This window comes from Ostrinia nubilalis, chromosome 6, assembly GCF_963855985.1.
Source record: "Ostrinia nubilalis chromosome 6, ilOstNubi1.1, whole genome shotgun sequence".
Classification (NCBI taxonomy): domain Eukaryota; kingdom Metazoa; phylum Arthropoda; class Insecta; order Lepidoptera; family Crambidae; genus Ostrinia; species Ostrinia nubilalis.
The window spans coordinates 6376496-6397725 of record NC_087093.1 but is presented as its reverse complement, the minus strand read 5'-3'; the positions used below and the strand labels follow the sequence as shown (position 1 = coordinate 6397725).

The following is a 21230-nucleotide window of genomic DNA, read 5'->3' as shown; positions in this document are numbered from 1 at the left end:
TATGTGGCTGCCCCAGATTACAGCAAATAGATGCAAGCGTAGTTATGTAAAGCCTATATCAGTGCACAGTTGAGATTGATTGGAGTTAAATGGATTAGTGTCCAGAGAGTCGTGTACGGATAACCGGAACCTGAATATAGACAAGGGTATTACATTGTAATACGTCATAGCTAAGATGTTAGTACGGTGTCTATAACTAAATAATTGTAGGTTTAAGTCACTGACAGACAGCTGCATGCGAAGTGTGTGAAATGCTTTTACCTTTTCTATCTATTTTACCCTTTCGCGTTGTCTAGCACCCATAGTACAAGCTTTGCTTAGTTTGGGACTAGAGGCGCACTGTAAAATATCCAAGGATATTTATTTATTTTACCTTATTACAGTTTCAATGAAGTTTCCTCCTGCAAAAAAGCTTTAGTAGCCTTACATCACTTATTGTTAGAAAGCTTTTATTAATTAGTCTTAATTACATTAATATTTTTTACATTACATTACATTACAGTTCCCACGTTATTCTGCTGTCTTGGCTTTCAATAGATACGTTATGCGATTTTTATAGCGTTACACTAGAGACAGAAGTTGTTTCGATCTAGTTATGTATAGTTATGATACCTACTTATAAAAGTATTATAATTATACTTAGATACTTTTTGTACTATAAAATACTTCACTTACTATAAAACAGTTATGAAGAAGAGCAGTATTTTTCTGTAGAAAGCTTTAAGTAGTTTATTCTGTGATCGCGTCTAAACTGAGCTAAGATGCAGCGGTTAGCTTTCATACAAATCTGATAAGGCATCCATTAAAGATATTAGCGCTATTAATGCACATATCGCAGGTGCATCAACTCATTAATATAATTATGAAGATATTAATGCGATTAGCTTGACCCGAGTATGTACAGTAAATCATAATTTTGCACATCGATAAGTACGTAGTATTTATTTCACATAACGACATCATTTTGAAATAAGAATAAACTTTAATTGATATCATACTTTTTCATAGGACATTCGATTTAACTTAGAACAAAATAAAATCGTAGTCACTTGATGAAACATTAGTACGGGGCACACTAGGCGATATTTTTTTTAGTTCCGTTAAAACCGTTCAACACACACTTGTTATCTTTTGTCTATTTAACTACAGTTAAGTATATGTTTGTAGGTACACACATATGGAACCGTTTTGTTTACGTTTTGTTCTGAAAACGATTGCGATATTCTAGACAGTGCGAATCGATATTTTGCAGAACAGCAAGTTTCAGTAAAATTAGGTTAGCATCCGTGCAATACTTGTAGCGCGGAGCGCAGGTCAGCAATTTTAAAGTAATGCTTTAGATTAGGGATGTGTAAAGTAAGACAATATTTACAAAGTTGCACATTTGCAAAAGTGCGGGGCCTTTGGGCTAGCTGAGTAGCTGACCTTTGGTTCTTTTCGTTTCTTTTACATTTAGCTAGTGAATAATGAGCCAACTTCAGTATTTTCTATTGATTTGCCTCACATTAAACCAATATTGTCTAACTTTAAGGGAAAAAAATGCGTATAAACACGTTGTGTCACTATTGGCTTCTTAAGCTGTGAAAGAATCTACTATTAACCAGTAGCTTTAACTAATCAGTAAAATAGCATTTTAAATTAAGTTACGTAAACTCAAAGTATTTAAACAAGATACGGTTTATTCCCGATAGAAATAACTTAACAATTTTCGTGTTCCTGCTACACCCCTAGCCACCGATGAGAAGTTAATTAACCTCAAGTTTCGCGGCATAAGTTGATGCGAAATGAGCGGAAGGCCGATATGAGAAAACTAGTCGCCGGGCGGCAACAGAGGTTATTGTAATAAAAAAGTTTGCTCCATCATTACACGAGTTTATCCTGGCCACCTCCACTTTATGCTGTTAGTCCGCTGTATTAGCTTTCATCTTACGTTACGATGATTTAGGGATATTTGTAATTTATACTGGTGTTATAAATAGGATATTAACTGTCTGTTTGTTACGGTATTAGGTATACGAGTACACCAATGAAACATTGATTTTTGGTATTGCTACTTAGATAGAGATAAGATTGGGAAACGGTCCGAAAATATTTGTCATAAAAAAGGGAACTAAAGGACGGATGGTGGCATGCATCATGCATGGGTGAGTTAGGGGCACACATATTTTTCTGATAGTGTTTTTGATAGCTGGACATCCTCGTTTTAGTCCCTTTTAGTAATGTGTAACATATTTTTTTACTAAAATCTTTCGCATGATTAAAGATAAGAATAGGTTTTACATCAACTGAACCATTTAAGACTAACTAAATCTTATTTTAAATTATTTTAAGATAGATACTAACCCTCTCTCTGATGTTTTGCTGTGCAACTCTTGCAGGGCGTCACATGTATACCTACCTCTACTTTGTCACACCACTATAAATTGTAATGTAACATGCAATAAACGTTTTGAATTGAATTTAACGCTACCAGTGATTTCAAATTCAGTTTGCAATCAACGATAGGTTTGTTCACATCACAAGAGATAGAGCATCCGGTACCAATTTCAGGGACCCTATTTTGATTGTTTGCTAGTTTGATGGATTATATTGATGGTGTCAACAAGTGTTCCACACGAGTATGTAACCAATTTAAAAACAGTTGACACTAATATTGATTTCAATGGATTACTTTCTCATCACGACTCAAGCCTCTAATCGATTGCGTGAGAAATTTTAATTATCTATTATTCTATTGTTATTTTCGACTAATGATGGCGTTTTTTATGTTAGCTTTGCCGTAGAATAATAAAATAATGGCGCGAATCGACTAATGGTGGCTTGTTTTACGTTAGCTTGGCCGTAGAAATGGCGCGAAACTCTACGTGTAGTTATCCCGACGCTATCGGTTATAGAAACAGGTTTACGTACGAGTTTAATTTTTACTGACGCTCGCAATCAAAACATCATAGCGGTAACCGACGTAAGTATGAAAAACATCTAAAATTAATAAAGACAAATGCTCTACCTAGGGTATAAATACAATATTAATACTACGCAGTGACTTAATTACTCCAATAGATCAATGTGTCTTACCCGCATACATAAATAAACACAAGCTCTGTTCCGTGGGTAACGATAGTACCTACCTACATAATAGTGAAATAGGCCATTGAAATAAAATTTCAACAAGTATTTTGTGTATCATGATAGTAGGTACACATAATACAGCAATAATATAATAGAATAGCATCAAAAGAAAATGCACGACCGAGATGCTCTAAACACGAACAAAGATTAGAAAAGCAGGGAGATAAAAAATAGGAATGCACAATTTATTCCCTGAATCTCGGATTCCCTCCAGACCGTATCTGTCTCGAAGTCAAGGCCGGAGTAAGCACGCCCACGAAAACCCGCTTTTCAAAAGAACTAACGAACGGCTTTCGAAAAATCAACATCCAAAGAATTTTATTGATGATAAGAAATACAAAAGATTTTACAATCTTTACGCCCTGTTTCACTGACTCTTTATAAAGTTTTAGATAGTAATCTAACAAATAAAGATTGTTAGTTTAGAGCTTTTACACTTGCGTCATAAAGGTATTAAAGGCGAATTATAAGTGCTTAGCTAAACTGTTATCAGTAGAAAATGTTAACAAAACGGACAAAGAAAAATGTTTTTGGTAGGTAATCGAGGTCACACACATCAAATTGACCTTGAATTAAAGAAGTGAAGGACCTCACGCAACCACGAGCACGCGATCCACATTCGACAGTGTCGCATCAATGGAGAAACTTCCTCAGGCTTCGGTGGAGCGAAACAAAGTGTGCTTACATTCTCTTTTCACCAAAGACTTCTAAGTATTCTACTAGACAAGCTGTTTAGAATAAAAATTGAATCATAACGTGGATATGCAACGGTTACCATAACTTCAAATCACGTACACAAAATGCGTACATTATTAAATTAGGTACGGTAGGTACGGTAGGTACGGTGCATGGTTTATTACCACCGTAAAATGAGTGTTTTTCATCTACATCTGTTTCTCTCACTTGCTGGCAATTGACTAAAAGAGTTTGTGATAGCAATCGCATCCTTTAGCGAGCAATATTTCAGTTCAGCATCGCCTGTCTAATGGTACATAGAGTCCTTTGTTTTTTACACATGTAATCGCACGGTTTGTAAAGAAAGGCTCGAGAGATTATCCATCACCGCTGATGTGTTGGTGTTTCTCAGTCGAGTCGAGAGCACTCTTCCGGTTATTTCTCCCGTTTTGTTTGACTGCTCGGTCGCTCGGCTGGGAGTGGGCTATCAATCGTGTCAACGAAGTGGAGGCCCGAAACATTTACGTTTCCCCGCAGACATGGCTTTTGCGGGCTTAAAAGCTTACATTTGTAGTGATTTTTACTTTACTGCTTAAGGAGATTGCTTTGTTTGCTTCAGGATTTTCTGGATTTTAAGGAATTCAACATAATAATCATACAAAACCCTTTACCGGGAAACTATGAGGAACCGTGTAATAAATATACGATATAGGTACGAACTTATCCACTTTCCTTCAGGTAAAATGTAGATATCTTGAATGACACCCCTCGTAAAACCCAAGTCGTTCGTAAAGCGAAAGTAAAGTAAAATGAATTTAAGTATGAAACAACATTAATGTGTTTTTGTGGTAGATATACGAGGGTGTCGAACGTAGTTACCAACTTGCTCAAGTTTGTTCCTTTTTAAGTTATAAAACTGCCTACTACTTAACCATAAAACTAATAAATACCTAAGAGAGATCAAACCTACATAAAGTGATACTCTTAATAACTAATATTACATTACCTACTTATAGATTATCTTAAGTACAAAAACGCCAAGATAGAGATTACCCAACAGTGAATATTAAATCAAACGTTAAAAGCAATGACAATTATCGAAAATCCAGTGAGCTGTTAAAATAAACTGTAAGCCTCGGATACTAGCGCAAAGAATAGATCAACACGAAGCCTGTTTGATCGGCGTTAGCAGGCGGAGCGCCGCCGCACTCAAATAGGGCTTCTGAGATGGATATTGTTGCTTTTCATAATATTTATAGCGACTTTATTGCTGTGCTATGTAAGATACCTACGTTATTTTTTATGTACTAAGTTTTTTCCAGTTTAGCATATGAAATATTGCAAGTCTGTTTTGCAAAATTTGGTATGACATGTCCTTAATTTACATACCTACCTATTTCAGTTCCCGTCACTGAACGTAAGACAAGAAAATGGCCGTAACGTGTGAAGTATGTAGTAGACAATAGATCCTTACTTTCAAACCACCTGAGGTGATTTTTGGATGAAAACTAGGAATAAATGGATTCTTAGGTACATTTTGTCAATAAGTACTAAAAATATGGAGAGTATAGCACGACTTAACGTTATAATTAAAAAAGAAACAAAAACAAAAAACAAACAGGGGTTTTCGTTAACCCAACAGCAGTTTAATGGATGAGTTAACCGGATTAAAAGTTGATTGAAAGGGTAAAGTGAACAGTCAGGCGACAGGTGGCAGCAATCGGCAGCAGATGCGTGGAGCTATACTTAGTTGGGAAGACTTATTTACTATAGCTGCCCTGACTGGTTAGGCAAGTGAGGTATTGTTTTAAAAATGAATGAATGGTATCCATGGATCGTGATGGAATATTCTTACCTACACCCCTCACGTACCCTTTCTTTCTTCCTCTTTCGGATCAGAGACAGACTACCTATTATTGTTAAAATTAAAGTTTCTTAATTCATGAATACAAAGTGCATATAAGTACCAAGTACCAACATATTTTATCAAATAAGTAGGTAATTTGTTATCTACCCACACAAGCCACATTGTTTGTGAGGAAGCGTTGTCGTATACACCCATGACAATTGTCACGCTCGCAAACGTAATCCAATTGTATGATCCAGGGAGATAAGTACTCGTACAAACTCACAAAAAAATGTATGCGGTATTAGATTTAAACGAGGGACGAGCACACACCGCGCCAGATGCCGCCTTTAGCTATATTATTAATTTTTATGCGGCCTGTATGCAGCAATTCCATCCAGTACAAACGACTTGGCCGTGTTAGCCGATAATACAAGCGTTATTTCGGTTTTAACAAACGGCGCAGTCGTGTTTTAATTAGCCGTTTTATAACAGTTTCTAGTTTCGTTATTTATAGCCTGCCTGTACGGTTTTTTGTGAAAATGACATTTCCATATCAAGAATATGAATGACATCCACTTTTTGAACTTAGGTTGAGACTAGATGATGCAATTTCCTTTTTAGCTGTGTGTGAGAGCTAGAGCCAGCTTCGCGGGATTTTTTTAAATCACCATGAAAAAGCCTAGACAAATCGTGTGACTGCAGCCTTAATACATACATTCATGATTTGTTGTTCATTATTGTGTCCCGAATCCTGACATAAGATGGATGTTTTAAACATTCAATGGGCAATTAACACTTTGGATGTACTGCATAATCACAAAGCTTTATTGATTTTCCGATTATTCCAAAGGAAGGAACGCAGATAAACATCGTATGTAAAATGTTTCCTCAGTCGAGTTGAAGTCGAGTTTAGGAAGCCCATAAATGTTAATTTACACATACATTTTGGATTGACGACAGATGACTTTGTCGTTCTCCTCATGCCACTTACTTCGGGTTCTATAGGTTTTAAAATTTCAACACAGCGGATTCATTCATTTGAATTTTGAAATGCGTGAATTGTGATGTGAAAAATAAGTCGTTGGTGATGGCATTGATACTGTACTCAAGGTTACTACGTGCGAGTGCCGCGACAGATCGCACGAGCAAGTGCACGGCAGTGGTGCTTAAATATCGATACTTTCATAACAATCGATTTCCAAACAGTAGGTACGTATCATGGATTCCTCAACAGTTTGCTTAGGCAGGTACCTATTCAAACTTGACGCCGAGCATTATGAGCGTAGGTGTCTATGTGTCCAACCGCCCAGAATAAAAATAGATTCCCAACAAAAACTTGAGCTTTAACTTCAATCAGAAACAATTGGACTGCCAAAGCTGCACGGGAGTGACTCATGCATGATCATGCTCGTTTATCCTGTATCATATTGTCTGCCAACAACTTTCTCCAGGCCCATTGTTATATTACGAGTGGGCATAGTAATGGAAACCGTACAGGAAGCTCTGCGAGTGCATAGTGAGTCTACATCTAAACAACTTCAGGGTACTTAGTTACGATACGATCTGCGTTCGCGATGAGTTAGTATCGACATTTGATTTATCAACCGGCATCACTAGCTGCGGGCATCGAACCGCGGCCGGTTTTGCTGCGCAGCCGCAGCCGCGCCGCATCCGTCTCCACGCATCAAGTTCAATTATGTAACGGACACCACTCTTCGGACAGTCGGTTACAGCTTGCTCTAATTACACTCCCTATGTGACTATCAGGATTTACGGGTAGTGCCGTTGCTGGGTGCGCCAAAGTTCACCTAAATTTTCAACTCCGAAAATTGGAAGTCCGAAAATGTTCTTCCTAAAATTTTTCATCCTAACACTCACAATTCCTAACTACTCTGTCTCTAATGTTCATAATTCCGAATCATTCAACTTCATAATGTCATTAGCAATAAACATCTATTACACTTTTATTTGTTCTCCTAGATTTTCTAAACATAACCATATTTTACACTATTATTCAAAGTCATATGTTTTTTGTTTAGATTTCTTTCTTTAACCATATATTAAAGTTCAAGTTTGTTGGCATTAGCACGTATACTTGAGTCCCGCTCCAGTCATTCAGTCAAGTTCCAGAAACGAATCGGTCCTATTCATAATTATTGGTTTAGGTTAGGTTAGAACTGTGACCACAACGCACCAGCCGAGCGAGCGAAGCCAGAGTCCCGCTCCAGTCATTCAGTCAAGTTCCAGAAACGAATCGGTCCTATTCATAATTATTGGTTTAGGTTAGGTTAGAACTGTGACCACAACGCACGAGCCGAGCGAGCGAAGCCAGAGTCCCGTTCCAGTTATTCAGTCAAGTTCCAGAAACGAATCGGTCCTATTCATAATTATTGGTTTAGGTTAGGTTAGAACTGTGACCACAACCCACGAGCCGAGCGAGCGAAGCCAGAGTCCCGCTCCAGTTATTCAGTCAAGTTCCAGAAACGAATCGGTCCTATTTATTTATTATTGGTTTAGGTTAGGTTAGAACTGTGACCACAACGCACCAGCCGAGCGAGCGAAGCCAGAGTCCCGCTCCAGTCATTCAGTCAAGTTCCAGAAACGAATCGGTCTATTCATTATTATTGGTTTAGGTTAGGTTAGAACTGTGGCCTTACGTTTCATTCGCGAAGAACGTACTTCTGTACGTAGTATTTATTATTATTCTATGGTATGAGTGAAAATATTATGGTAATGTTTAGGGATAAAAGTGTTATGATAAAAAACAGTAGGAGTTTAAATATATTTACATAAATGATATTATTAATTACAATTTTCGGAAACATGAGTGTTATGAACATCGCCGGTAGCACTACAAATAGTATGAATGAAAACTTTAGGATGAAAAATTTTACGAAGAGTGATCATTCGGATTTAAAATCGTTAGGAAGAACAATTTCGGGTAAATAACTTTAGGTGAGCCAATATGGACCCGCCGTTGCTGCCTTTGAGAAGCAAAAGAAAAGAACCATTGGGAACGGGATGACCAGTTTTTCAATGGGACTGTTGAGTCCAGGGTAGGGTTTCTGCTCGAGCTTTCTCGAACTCGAGAAAACTCGAGAAATTTGGCTTCATTCGAAACGAGAAAAAAATTACCGGAGCTCGAGAATTCTCGAGTTTCCAATTTGAAGCTTTAATATTCTTGAAAGCCTATTTTCTAAGACAAAAGTAAGTTTTTAATTATTTCATAGGTTAACGTTGCTTTTAGACTGGCCTCTAATCTCTCTTTTTTTAACTGATTTGATTTGCAATGCAAGTAATGATCTCAATTTATCAACATTACCTACTCTATTTAGTTTTACTTTTGTTTCATATTTTTGATGCTGTTTTGTGTCGCTGAATAATTAATTTCATTTTCATTTTCAATCGAAACTAAGTAATAACGTGGTAATAATGTTCACCAACGAGATGCTATACCTATTTATTAAGTATGTTTAACTCTGACTGATTTAAAGACTGAAAATTTTGTTAACTGTCTGTTAGGTTAGGTACTCGTGCCTCCTCGTAAAGTTTATTCAAGTCGTTATCTTTTCCACTTAACATCAGGTGCGATTGTGGTCGAATAACTGCCTTGTTATGCATAAAAAAAAATACAAAAAATATTTTTTTGTTTATAAAAAAACTATTTATCGTAATTTTGCTATTTGGACTTGTGTTTTTTAGAAAACAAGTGATTCAATTGTAGCTCCAGATTTTTATTGTTATTATTGTTATTTATCCGTAAACTACACGCGACTTTATGACTTTTGTTGCGATTATTAGTTAATATTAATTATGAAAGAAGATTTTATGTTTTGTTTCTTTCCTTACCAAAATAAGTGGTACTAAATTCTAATATTGATTGTTGTGCAATAAAAGTAGGTATATTAGATTAAAAAACCTGTGTTTTTATTAAATTTCAACCGATTTCAACAGTTTTAATTAAAAGACTCGAGACCCGAGAAAACTCGAGACTTTGGCCTCGAGAATTCCCGAAACTCGAGAAAAAAAATAGGTCGAGAAATCAGAAACCCTAGTCCAGGGTCTCTTGTGTTGTCTTGTTTGTTGTTTTCGATAAGATTAAACGCCATCGACTCTCGTTGGAAGGAAGGTTAAGGTAGACATTACGATTTGATTAATTCCGATGCAGTGACCATGAAATATAAATCATTATGTTCTCCATAATGTTAATGTGAATTAAATTAATCACGTACAAGATTCACTACTATCAAAGATTTGATAAGCTGTGCTTAAATGGCACCGAGCGCATGGTTAATTCAATAGAATTATGCCAGCCCATAAATACATGAATAATAAATTAAACTGTAGTAAGTTGTGAGCACAAGTTCTGGCGCATAGAAATAGTTTATTTGGTTCCCCGTTGGGGCGCTACATACAGTATGTTCCGCTTTGAGGGGTTTAGTGCTAAGTCTATTTAGGTGGAGTACCTCCGCAAATAACGTCATGAACTTTGTGAGTAGTTTTACTAAATGTCTGTTCACTTGTGTTGTTTCGCTTTTGGGATGTTAAAACAAGTTTACGGGTAAAATGTGGAACTAGTTCGTTCGTTCGTTTGTTTCAGCCGAAAGACGTCCACTGCTGGACAAAGTGGGGGTGGAACTAGCGTTAAAGTGTAAAATGTATTGTGCTGAAAACGAAAATACAATAAATCATTTCTATTCTGTTTTAGTCGACACTGAAAAAAAGTAGGTACAGCTCATGAAAAAGGAGAATGTGCTTTTTAGTTAGGTACAATTTTCTTATTAGGAAATTCAACCTGCAATTTTAATTCACGAATCACGATATTAATACTCATAAGATCTTCATCACATGCTTTAGTAGTTTTTCAAAAGTACCTAATTGTGCAGGACCGTTCATTGTGGAAAACCTTGGGGGAGGCCTTTGTCCAGCAGTGGACGTCATTTGGCTGAAAACGAACGAACCTAATTAACCCTAAAATATAATCGAACATACGATGAAATATCGAACGCACCTTCTTAATGTGTTCTTATCATTGTTTCAATCATTATTTACTTTGCCCACATTCCGAGAAGCAGATGTTACTTTTAAGTATTTATCGAAACGTGTACTTACCTACGCAATTGTTAGGCAGCGAGAACTCCACTTGACCTAAACTAGTCGCAAAATACAATAAATGTTGATTACCCCAGCACTTTCAGTTCTAAAATTGGAGTTACCCGCTTTTGCGTGAATAGCGAAAAGTTTTCTCGTAAGCGCGTCGCAATTTCGAAAGCCAAATATGTGTTTGATACATATTACATTTTTACGTTTGAAAAAACAAACTATTTCGGACGGGACGCCGCGCCGTCACCCAGATTTCGTCGGGTTTCGTCTTGTTACCAACCGCGTATTTGCAGGTACGAAATTGGAGCAAGAGGGCGAGAGAGCGGCTGACGCCCGTCCACCCGTCCAGGGCTGCCATGGCTGCCGGTTATGTAAGTGTTGATGTACGGTCAAAGTTAAAGCCCTTCACGCTGAAGGGTCGGAGGAAATAAACTTTGATGCTATAATTTCTTATTTTATTTACTACTTATTTTAATTATGTAGTTAACTGCAGTTTATAATAATTTTTGACATAACTTACCGAGGGGTAATTCTTAAGTCTTACAAAATCTTTCTCCCACTCTTTCTATTCTTTTCCTTCCACGTCATGAACAGCTAAACGAAAGTATCACTGCTCATGCTAATCTGCTTCTAGTGGATTATTATGTAAGAGCAAAGTCAACCTAGAGCTGCATTGAGACCAGTATCCAGTCTAAGAACTGCGTAATTAAACTTAAATTAAAACATGAATTTTCTAGATGTTCCGACAACTCCAGTGCAATTTCCGACTTTATCATTTATTTCATGCATGATAACCCTAATATTCGTGAATTTGCACGTACATTCGTACGCCAGTTCTGAAACTACGTTTTACGCGGCAATAATCTCTCGAGCGTATTTTAGAGAAATCAGATGCCATGTTATACATGTACATCCGGCAGCACGTCAGTCTCCATTTTTGTTGGAAAATAGTTCCTATTACAACTACATAAGATGCCTCAATGTTAAGCTTGATGAGCCGTCGCCTGTACATGATAATGGAACATCAGTATGCAGGCCGGTCGGCCCTCAGCTGCAAATTCTGCCTCCGTGGCAGCTACATCCCAACTCAGAGAGCTATTTAGCGTCAAAGTTGATTTAAATGTTTTGTTAGGTAGATACTATAATAATTTAGTTGGCTACCCATGCCGCTAGCTAGAGCATGTAAGATTTCGGTTCGATAACTGGGAACGTTTACGTTTGAATTAAAATTATTTGTTTTGTCTACAGAGTACAGATACTGATATAAAGACGTCTACCGTGGCTGTATATGGCATAGAATAGATGAATAAAATATGTAGGTCAAATACTAAAACTTGCCTTCTATGGTGAGCTTTAAATGTTTCAACCACTTTTGAAGACGTTAACTTCGGGTCAAAGTATTCCAAGAGACAAGTAGAGCTTTATTTTAATTTCTTTTTAGTCAATCCTTTTTGTAGATAATATGATTACTTTTACTGGGTACACAATACATAGGTAGGTAACTGTTGTAATTCTCGTGCAATTTTCCAACTTCCTTTGAAGCTATTAAAGTTGGGGAAGATTTTCGCCTCTCTTGAGGGCTGTGCGTGTTTGCTATTTTCTGCTATGAATTTTATCAAGAATGCGATTGGCGCATTGTTGACCTACTTCGACCTGACGTATCCATGCTAATATTATAAATACGAAAGTATATACATATGTTTCTTTATGTTTATTTTACGTATTGTCTGCTAAAGCTGCTGAATCAATTTTGATTTGGTTTAGGTAGAATAAGTAGAGTTTGTGGTTACTGGAAAGAGAAAAGCTACTTTTCGCCGTAAAAAAGATATAGGAAAACTTGAACTCGACAAAAGCTTAAAGTTAAGGTTTATTTTTAACCTCTGAATTTCTAATTTATTAGAGATTTCCAGATTCACGGTACAAAATTGATGAACTTTAGACTTAGATAAAGTTAAACATAACCTCAAACGCCTACAATTTTAGAAGTTTGATAGAAGATTGATTTATCTACGCATCGCTGTTAACATCGCGTAGTACACGGACCGTTCGTCCGCTTCTTAAGAATCAAATTCTCACTGATCGCGTCGGCAGCAGAGCGCGTTCACCTCGGCTCGCACCTGCTCCCGCCGGTTCATTATCATCTCATTATTCTGGTAGCCCTGGGTAGGGTTACCATTTGGAAATTAGGAAAGTCCTAAAAAAACAGTTTTCAAAAATACCCTAAAAATACAAAACACTCCTTTGAAAGCTTAAAAATTGCCATCAACATCCGGATTGTTTAAGTCCGGGCAAATTCAAAGGGGTGGTGACCCCTTTTTAACCCTGCCGCGCACGGTGGTCCCGATTTAATAAAACATGGACATTGATGCTAGAAGCACGAAATTTTTTTTGATGGTTACTGCTATGATAACTAATAAGGCAAAAAAATATTACAATCCTACGACGTCTATTTCGTAGTAAAAAAAAATATATACATATTTTTTGTATGGAAGAAATTACGTTTCTGTCAATTTTTCGAAATTCTTTAACGATGTCAAGATGCCGATCACACATGTTATAAAACAAGTGATTCTGAGTATTTCATGCGAAGATACTTGTCACTTATCTCTGCGTACTTTTGAGTTATCGAGGGTTGAAAAATCGATTTTTTTATATTAAATATTTCCACGAAAAATTGCCAAAATTACAATATGGTGTATAAGGGACACCTTTGATGAGACATAACAACGACTCGCATTCGCGCGCGCTCGTATGCATCAGCTTTTAATAAAATAAAATAAAAAATTAAGGGAAATACTTAATACAACGTTGTATGTATAGGTCCGCTGGCCGTCAAAAAGTAGCTTATACGAGAGGTTGCCCAATTTACAATATGTCCATCATTGATAACTCACACAAATATCATCTCTCTCTGAAGAATAACAAGTTTTTTTTGTTTCCAGAAGCTTTTGATAGGATGGAAGCTCATAAATACTCTCTGAAGTGAGAATGAATCTCAAATTGCGATATTGCCATTTTGACAAATTACATGATGTAACTAGCGCTAACGTTTATCTTCAGGTAGACACAGTTTTAAGTTAAAAGATTGTCTACTATTTCACACTGTTTTTCGTTTTGGAACAGTTCTTTGATTATAGGTAGTCGCTAATTTCGTTTTGTTACTCTTTCGGTTTAGCACATAATGCGTAAACTAATTCCTCCTCAGAATGATCTAAAAGTGTTAGAGAGCGCCTCTTCTTCTGCAGAAGAAGAATTTTGCATAAATCTTCAAAAGGTTTTTTATTTATACCAGAAGTCGATGGTTGCACATCTACTTCCGCAGTCTCATCAACTGGAGCGTCTTCCTCGGTGTTAACTTTGTCTATGCGTTGTGTTAACTCGGTAAAAGAACATTTTTTAAATCTATATTTTTACATTTCGGCCAGACCATTTCAGACTAAAATGACGAACGTATTGGCATTGAATTGTCTTCCGAAGATTTGAGTAATTATCAAATCATTAAGTCGTAATTTTACAAGAAATATATCAAAGAAGATATGGTCTGCTTCCAGTAGAGCCCAAAAGACATTTTTGCACCAGAATTCGCATTGGCTAGACTCTGAAATTGTCTGGCCGAATTGTAAAAATATAAAGTCAAAGTCAAAGTCAAAATTTCTTTATTTGTTTGGACTAATAAATAGTTCTTACAAATCGTCATTTTGCTCTTAAGGAGCCTCTACATGTCTCATAATCTTTTTACCCTACCAGCGCTATAGATTTAAACAATGTTTTTTACAGAGTTAACACAACGCATAGACAACGTTAATACTGAGGAAGACGCTCCAGTTGATGAGACTGCGGAAGTAGATGTGCAACCATCGACTTTTAGTATAAATAAAAAACCTTTTGAAGATTTATGCAAAATTCTTCTTCTGCAGAAAAAGAGACGCTCTCTAACACTTTTAGATCATTCTGAGGAGGAATTAGTTTACGCTTTATGTGCTAAACTGAAAGAGTCTAACAAAACGAAATTAGCGACTACCTATAATCAAAGAACTGTTCCAAAACGAAGAACAGTGTGAAATAGTAGACAATCTTTTAACTTAAAACTGTGTCTACCTGAAGATAAACGTTAGCGCTAGTTACATCATGTAATTTGTCAAAATGGCAATATCGCAATTTGAGATTCATTCTCACTTCAGAGAGTATTTATGGGCTTCCATCCTATCAAGAGCTTCTGGAAACAAAAAAATCTTGTTATCCTTCAGAGAGAGAGGATATTTGTGTGAGTTATCAATGATGGACATATTGTAAATTGGGCAACCTCTCGTATAAGCTACTTTTTGACGGCCAGCGGACCTATACATACAACTTTGTATTTAGTATTTCCCTTAATTTTTTTTTATTTTAGTAAAAGTTGATGCATACGAGCGCGCGCGAGTGCGAGTCGTTGTTATGTGTCATCAAAAGTGTCCCTTATACACCATATTGTAATTTTGGAAATTTTTCGTGGAAATATTTAATATAAAAAAAATCGATTTTTCAACCCTCGATAACTCAAAAGTACGCAGAGATAAGTGACAAGTATCTTCGCATGAAATACTCAGAATCACTTGTTTTATAACATGTGTGATCGGCATCTTGACATCGTTAAAGAATTTCGAAAAATTGACAGAAACGTAATTTCTTCCATACAAAAAATATGTATATATTTTTTTTTACTACGAAATAGACGTCGTAGGATTGTAATATTTTTTTGCCTTATTAGTTATCATAGCAGTAACCATCAAAAAAATTTTCGTGCCTCTAGCATCAATGTCCATGTTTTATTAAATCGGGACCACTGTGCCGCGTGAGGATGACAGCCTTAATAGGGTACTCCTTTGGCGTGTCATTTCCGCTCTCAGACACCAAGTTTACCCTCTGAAACGAAGACGGATGGCAACCCTAGCCTATAACTACTTGGTCCGCCCGCAAGACCGCAGCTACTGCGGTCTAGCACTTTCGCCGATTCCCGCTCATTAGGGATGCCGCACCGACACCGCTCGGCAAACACTCCACGCCTCCAAACAAATTGCTCGTCTAGCCCCTCGCGGATATAAGTTTACACGTGTCGAGACGGAGACAAACTCGAGAAGAAAGTTGCGACTTTGGGATGTTTGTGCTCGCGATTCGTTCAGAATTTTGGCCAATCAATACTTATTTTATACAAGTGCAATAGAGTTAAAGCCCGAAAAAGAAAAGGATAAATACCTTCTACGAGTACGTTACTGAAAATTTTGGATTTTTTTACAGTGGGTGGGGTCGAAATGGCCTGAATGGCTTCGAAAAAAAGATGATTTCCAGATTTCGCATATGACTCTGAATATGGTATGTTAGTTAAACTATGCCTTAATAGTATAAGTATGTACAAGTTTTGAGTAATTCCACTGTGTGTCAAATTAGGTAGGATATTGATTAAAAGTTTGGCACGGAAATGATACTATTCCCTATCAAAAATAAATTTTAAGTACCTACTCACAAGTTATGTGACCGGGGCGTGGCGCCCTGTTCTATACAGGAGCCGGCCATAAACTTCAGTTGCACGGTCCTTCAGCCGCGAATCTATGCAGCGGCCTCTGCCTCCTGCCTCCGCCTGACCAGAGCAGTAAGCGACTGACCCTGTTACTGAACTTGATAGAGCCTGCACACCACATGCGCTCTTATCCTCTTTCCCATAAAGATCAAAACTGAATCAGCGTTCGAATCGATCTAGATACCACATAAATTCACGAAGATAGCCATTTAGGAGTAGCAGTTACTATCCTTCACAAACTCGTTGCACTACTTCATTGAATACTTAACAAGGGACTAGGCTTGAGCTCATTGATTACTTTGCGCCGAAAATGCAAAATATTCGTATTATTTACGGTAATTTTGTAAATAGATTGGCATTTGTACGGGTTGCAAGTTTTGAAAGCATCCCGAGGGTCCTTTGGAGAGTATCCGCGTAATTTGTAAGCCGGAAGTTTATAATGAAATTGAAATCGAAAGCATCAAAGAAGTAATCGGTCCGTGGAATTTTTACCTGCTACTGACAAAGTCAATGAGATTTACTTGGCAAGCTTGAAACGCTTGAATAAGATAAACTTTTTAAAATGTTGCATTCAGATGTTATGTTAATAAGTTACGTTATTTAAAACCTCACAAACGTCGTTGACTCATTAATTACCTTCAGATGCTGTCTAAAGTTTAGTGATTGAAAAAGAATTATATTAGTATTCTATTAGTGATTGCTTTTATTATGTTTATACTGCCTATTCAGTATATAGAGTCAGTGCTATATAGGTACTAATTAGGTGGCGCCGTGTATTTGCCTACTTAATTTTAATTTCCGTTACGTATGTGCTGTAATCATAATAGCTCTAGGTCACGGACGTCTATTATATAAAGTTGGAGCTGTGCATCATTGTGAGTGCCACGCGGACCGTTTCAGAGTCTCGAATTACAAAATGGGCTTACAGTTGAAGGTCGAAACCATTCGCTCGCCCAATTAAATTTTACAAACTTTTATGGATTGAACAAAAATTGTTTGTTGTTCCCTTTATTTTCTCATACAAACCAAATTACCAGTAATTATTTTTTGCATATTTTATTGCTTATGGAATCATATATTATATGCAGGCCAAGCAATTAAACAATAATCGTATAAATATCGGTGTATAATTTTACAATAGTAGGATTATTTGACACCTTAACTCGAAAAATGACTGAGTAATCTAATAAGAATTTATTTTTAGCTGCAAAAGCTCCATTCGTCCGAACGAAAGAAACAATGCACTCGTGAGAAAGTAGTTAAAGGAAATACAATAATGGCACTAATTACCTGTTTCCCAGTGGCGATGGCGGTAAGACAAAGGGTTCGCCCTGCCCTTCGCACATTAGCATGGTAGAGTCTACCTTCTGCGGTACGGTAACCAGCGAGCGTAACGTGTAAACACAGTGAAAAACTATAAACATTAGGCACCCGCGTAATAAGCATTAATTCAATAGGTAAGTTGTTACGAATGGTTTAGCTCAAAGAGACGTGAACAGTTTGAATCAGGAAGATAATTTACTACGTTTCTTGTAAAAACAGTATTTTACTTTTCTACATTATGGTAAAATACTTGATGATAAAACTTTAAAGTTAAATTTTATCTAAATGTGTTAATATTCAGGACCTGATCAAAAGACAATGCTCTTATCTCTTTTGTAAACCTTTTTAACAGCAACCTTTTGAAAATAAAAACCCAATTACAGCTATTCGATAACGATGTACCTTCCGCCCTACTATGTATTTGCTTTTAGGAATTGCGCGCAGGCTTTTTACTTTTTCACCGGCACGAAAAAACAGATTGTTAATCGTTAGGCCAGTCACACACGACACCGTTACGTGGTGTGAATTTTAATCTGTAGCGGGCCCTCGAACGCACCATAGCGCTGCTTCTTGTAAATACTTGTAGGGCTGCTATGTTTAGTCTAGCGATGTAGATTTATAAATTCTAAAGTAAAATCATTGCTGGCAATAACGTAAATGTTATACTCGTAGATGTTTTATAAACATTTTCCTGAAACGTGTATAAATAGTAGTGTATCTTCTGAAGGAAGTACCTATGAAGAATCACCAAGCTCTATATGTTCCATTTGAGGACGTGAACTTATTAATACATTATGTTTTTTATTCACTGAGACTCAAGAAGAAGAAGTACCTAGTCTATCTTTTAAAAACACACTCATTCCATTGTTTGCTTTTAAATCATATCTTTAACTCACTAACATTTTGATTTATAGCTAAGAGAATCTGAAATTAAGAATCGAAAGAATAGAATTATAGAGCTATTATTCGATAACTATACATCTAACTTTATCCTACGTTTGAATAAACACAGCTACGGCATGTTTATACATATTATGTAAGCTTAATGCACATTGTAATATCAAAGAGAAACTGAACAAAACTTTGAAAGCGGAGGAAAATTGCCCTCGTAAGCGGAGTCACAAGTTTTGTCAGCTATATATCCGTTAAATACACTTTACAAAGTAGGTAACTAACCGCACTTCTTTACGAAACTTTATAAATAATAAGCATCTCTATGTAGAGTTTTTAAATGGTAATCTTCTAAACCGTTCTTCCCCTAGATAGATAACTTGGGAAAATGTGCATGGTAGAGTAGTGTTTTACTGTAAAAAATAATATGTGTATCTATTATAGTTATTGGATCCTTTAGTAAGGCTAACTAGCATAAACACTTACAATAACAGTAAGTAGAGTAGGTACAATAAAACGAAATCAGTGGAAAATGTCGTCAACTCACGTCAGTGGCGACCTCTACACGCCTCCCTGCGGTCCTGGAAGTAGGTGGATGTTAGCTCGACCGCGGTCACGCTCGTTAGCCTGGATGAGAACCGAATAAACTTTTGCCCGGGCACACGGTGATTTTTCCCACCGACTTAATTAAACAATCCTCAAACTCCCAAAGAATTATTAAATCTCCGTTGCACTGGAGTCAGGATGTTTAAAAAGCTGATTAACGCTACCGTCCGTGCTCACAAGTTTGACGGTTTTATTAAATGTAATAAATATGAACAGTAAACAGGATATTCAACTTTTTAGATTACCTAGCTGTTATCTCTTTAGGCTAAATTTAGATTTATAATTTTAAAATGTAAAAACTATAATCGGACTCTAGCCTATCATTAAATTAAATTTAATGGTTGCTGCTTTTAAAAATTGGTAATAAGGAAAGTTAATAACCTCCTCCTTTTTTGAAGTCGGTTAAAAATACAGACATGGTATTTGAGTTGAATTTGGTTAAACCCGACTAGCCTCTAAAAACATAAGTCAACACATTGTGTTGGTGGATATATGTGGGTTGGTGCCTTTCATTTCACTTATTTTTATTTCCCACGAATATTTACAAAGCAATAAGCATTTTAAGGAAATGAAAAGGATAAATATGGAAAAACGACGTAACACTTTTTTCTTTAATGTCCGGCCATAATATTTATAAATGGCTATGTATTTAAGAGATTTTGTGCAATAAATTGTTCCGTACTCAGTGCCATTTACATTGATTCCCGAAATACCTGTAAAGAGACAATAATAGGAGACCCCGCTTGTCGTGGAGACACAAAGGCGGTGCTTCGAGGTGGGCACCTTTGTGATACTTTTGTACAATATTCAAAGTGCTGGCAATAACCCCCGGGCCGGTATTGTCAACAAACTATTTCGAACTTAAGATAGGCTAAAGTACAAAAGCGAGCTATTCGAATTGCAGAAAGTGCAAGTGTTTAATTTTAGTTTGATTTAACTTTAGAGACTTTTAAACTTTAGTGTAAGAGTGCTTAGGAGCTAAATATCAAATGAATTAATGTAAATAACACTAATATTATTTATGTAAATGCAACAAAGAAACATTTGAGTCGGAAGGATGAGCTACGAGCATCAAGCAGATTGAATGTTACCCTTGAAAAGTGTAGTACATCATGTTTATATAATCATATGCATTTTAATATTGCGTTCATAACGTTATTGTGTAATTAACTAATATTTATATTTGAAACCTCATGTTTTCAGATTTAAATACCTTTTTTCGTGACAATTTTCATGTGGGACTGCGGGAAAATCGGTAACACTTATGAATTTATTGATGATTGATCTAAATCTCCATTAAACCTGTATGTAACTACCAATCTTGCTACATATTCGCTGAGATAAGAAACTATCCCATGCTTCTATTCCCCGGTTTCAGAAACCGGAGAATAGAAGCATTGAGATTTTTTTAATACGAAAACTTCTAGGATAGCTTCCGCATTCCGATATCCGTAACATCCTTGATAGTGAAGGATCTTTAAATTCTCTACACGCTGTAAAATGTGAATAAAAGAAAATCCGTGAAAGTACATTGATTCAAGCGACATCGACTCGTCGTATGTAAAGTTTCTCTTGTATAAAAATATAAGAAGAAAGCGGATTAAAAAACAACAATAACATTATTTGGTATTGGGACCGCAGTCTTCGCTCGTGAGAAAATGAGAGCACTACAGAATAGAGCTCTTGCGATTTGGAGCTGGCAACGATTTTGTAAACGGTAGAGTCGACTTCGGATGCAAAATAGGTAGGTAACTATCTTTACAGCAAGTGTATTTAACGTAAAAGTCCTCTATACTAAGATCGTTATTTAAATGTAGGTAGGTACTATCACTTGAATTCATTTATATTTAGCAATAATAACTTTACTTTAGCATTTTCCAAGACAAAAGGAAAATTGTTTAAAGCGTTAGCAGCTTTTTATATCCAATTCTTCTACATTTTGAAGCAATAAATAAAAAATGTAAGGCGAAAATTGTACGAACACTTGGTATTCATGGTTCTCCATCGATTGCTGAATTGCGGCCTATCAATTTCGAGATCTAAAGGCGAAAGGTGATCTATCTTATTTATGTAATACCACAGGCACCAGTTCATTCGGTT

General features: G+C 36.4%; 1 protein-coding gene across 1 annotated transcript in view; it reads right to left on the bottom strand.

Moving 5' to 3' along the window:
* Window positions 1–21230, bottom strand: part of LOC135072450 (protein turtle) — a 95482-nt gene that overhangs the window by 73485 nt on the left and 767 nt on the right. The window lies entirely within an intron of this gene.